This window comes from Diorhabda carinulata, chromosome Y (assembly GCF_026250575.1).
Source record: "Diorhabda carinulata isolate Delta chromosome Y, icDioCari1.1, whole genome shotgun sequence".
NCBI classification, from domain to species: Eukaryota; Metazoa; Arthropoda; class Insecta; order Coleoptera; family Chrysomelidae; genus Diorhabda; species Diorhabda carinulata.
The window spans coordinates 10,957,902-10,961,059 of NC_079473.1; the positions used below are offsets into that span (position 1 = coordinate 10,957,902).

General features: G+C 31.6%; 1 long non-coding RNA gene across 2 annotated transcripts; it reads left to right on the forward strand.

Moving 5' to 3' along the window:
- Positions 1-563: 563 nt before the first annotated feature.
- Positions 564-2,514, forward strand: LOC130902983 (uncharacterized). 2 transcript variants are annotated; one of them, XR_009060487.1, is made up of 3 exons: positions 564-916; positions 962-1,362; positions 1,420-2,514. It is a non-coding gene; the product is annotated as an uncharacterized LOC130902983 (long non-coding RNA). The 2 variants fall into 2 exon arrangements; XR_009060486.1 differs by having other exon boundaries at positions 979-1,362.
- The last annotated feature ends 644 nt before the right edge of the window (positions 2,515-3,158 follow it).

The following is a 3,158-nucleotide window of genomic DNA, read 5'->3' on the forward strand; positions in this document are numbered from 1 at the left end:
AATTGTCCCTTTGTGAGTATTCTCACTTATTTCACTTTATTTAATTGTTTTCACTAATTTCTTATTACTACACTTATACAATTATTAATTATCAATCCTTTGAATATTTTATGCCTTTTTTATCAAGATTTTAATTTTTTTTAAATTTCAATTAAAATTATTTTACTCTTTTTTCTCTTGCAAAAAAAATTTCTCGTTGTTGATTCTCTTCTTCATTTTTTTTTTAACCAATGATATTTATTTACTATATATATATAGTTACTAAATTGTCATTTCTAAATTTTTAAATTATTGTGACTTTATTCAAATAATATTATTCTATAATTTCTTTGTTGTATTTATTTCATTCCTATGTTATTAATTTTATCATTGCAGTTGTCAAAATTTTTATATTTTATCATTTATAACCTTAAAATTTATGTTGGTATGTCACACAAATTTTTGAAGTTGGTGCTCCTGTTTTTATCTGTCAATTTATGGATTAAATTCTTTGATTATACAGGATTTGTCAAAATTAAATAATAATTTAGAATATAGTGTTGGCCTAAACTTAATATCCCAAGCAGCACAGTGTCGTTATAATGACGTCAATTATTGGACATTATTAGTCGGCGACGTCGTAGACCAATAAGCGACGTCCATATGACGTGACATTTCAGATGTCATTTTGACGTCGTCTAGAGACGTCTTTCGTACGTTTGTTTTCGGTCGTTTTAAGTGCTTTTTAATCAACTATAAAAAAAATTAGAACGAAAGTTTATTACAAAAACTAAGCCCTATACGTGCTTTATAAAAAATTGTACATTTTAAATTGTTGTTTACCTAAAATTTGGATATAAATATAAATTCATTAATTAGCAATGAAAATACTAAACTGACGTTTTAAGTGGAAATGCAATTTGAATTTAAAGATGAAGTGAGAATGTTGTTATTAACAATTATTTAACTATTTTATTAGTAGGAAACAATTATTTTTAGCATCGATTCCTGTCGAGGCTGTCGACCAAGATTTAATTTTGGCGCGATTTTAATCGAAATGCCACGATACGATACGAGACGTGCAGGCGCATGCGTGCTGGACTGCTGGTGTGAACGCGTGTGCGCGTAATGGCGGACGGCAGCAAAAAGTTGTTTGGCGGTTTGGTGGGTGTTCTGTACCACTTAATATGTATTTTACAATTTAAATTATGTGATTCCAGTCGGCATATCTATCGACTTTTGGAGGGAGAGATTTTACTGGACATACAAACCGCATTTTAAATTTTTTGTTCATTTATTCTCTTGCAACTAATTGGAATTTTTGTGGCAAACGAGGTGAGAAAAAGGCTTTTAAAAACTTAAACGTAAAGGATGTGATTATTGGTAAGTGTTTTCACTTGTAGGTGCATACTTATTATTAATCTGAAACAACATTTTTAGGTGCTGTAAGAAAAAGCTAACCTCTAGTCAGTCAGAAAGAAATAGAAGATACCATCAAGGTGTGGTTGAAACATGCACCAGAGAAATTGAAAAAGCAGCAGCATGGCAACCCGTAAGAAAAAAAGTGTTGTTAGTCAAAGACAACTCTACAGAAGGGTGGCAGAAGCAAATTTAGCACCTGTGAGTCAGAATTGTTATAATACATCTTTAATAGTTAATAATGATTCCAATGAATCATCAAATTCCGTTTTTTTTTGCTGGTTCAATGTGTGAAAGTGAAAATGACACCTGTTCCTCAAGAGATTTAGATTTTAATGTAAACTCGCCTAATGAAAATTTGCTCTTCAATGATGCGACGTTATACAACCATTTGACTTCCTATTCCAGTAACGTGCCCCCTAACGATTTATTTTCTAATGAACCGCCGCCTAGCGATTTGCATTCGAAATTGTCAAACTGGGCAGCTTCAAGGTACGTTCGACGTACAGTAGTTACTCATCTCTTGCATTATCTCCACCATTTAAAATCGTTAGTTCAGTCTCCGAATAAACCGTTACAACAGATTAATAGACGCTTAAAAGAAATTGAAATGACAGTGTACGAAAAACATGACTCTACTTCACCTGATGATGAACACTTCTGTAAATGTGAATTGTCCCATTTCTTAGGACCAACGCCAAATTTCTCTTGCAAGCAGTATAAAAAGCTTCATTATAAAGATTTTATTTTTTCTATTGCATCATATTCAGAAGCAAATTGTTTTTGTCTTACCTTAGAAGGACTGGTTTTCAAAATAGAAAATGTAGTGGATAATAATGGAGCAGTTTTTATATTAGGTAGGAGGTTTCAGGATTACCGTTCATTTTACAAATACCCTGTCGACTCAAAAGAATTTATCCAAAATTTATCAGAGTATATCGAGTTATTGCACTGCCACAAAGTTTTTTCGAAATGTATTGTTTTTCCTTTCAAGCAGGAATGGTTGTCATTTTCATTATTGCATCATTAGTAATTCCTTATTTCAACTTTTATGTTCTATAAGTGTAATAGTATGTAGTTTTTTAAGATTTTGTAATAAACTGGTATTAATTTGAACGCATTTTTTTATATTTTTGATCCTACTTATACGTCATTTGTCAAAAGTAAGTACGTCATTTTGACGTCTCACCAGCCGGACTAGGTACGTCATTAGTTGACGTCTGTAGGATGTGACATTAACCCGTCATAATCACGTCATTTTAGACGTCTTTTTAGACGTCGCCAATGGCCTATAATTGACGTCATAGTAACGACACTGTGCTGCTTGGGATAAAGAATGTTATTTATTTTATTGTGATAAACTGCTCTATGTAACCGAATAACAGAACTGAACTTATTGCTTTATTTCTGTTACTTGTATAAGCCCCTTAAAGAGCTTAAATGGGGAGTATATAAAGGTTACGGAAAACTTAGGTTAGTAACGCTATATAAACTTAGGTGTTTTAACCGAAAGTAACGAAAACATTTTGGCAACCACTATATAACTACTTAAAAATCCACGGAGCCTTTTAGTGGTCAAATGTAGCTTTATATATGTTACTGTTACCTTTATAAACATTGCCTACAATGGTTTTGATAATATTTCTGTTACTGTTCTCCCTGTGAAATATATGTTTTCTCTCACTTGGACTTGTTAACTTTATTACATCGCTCTTTTTCTTATTGGGTTATTATCAGCAAAATAAAAATTTATAAGATGG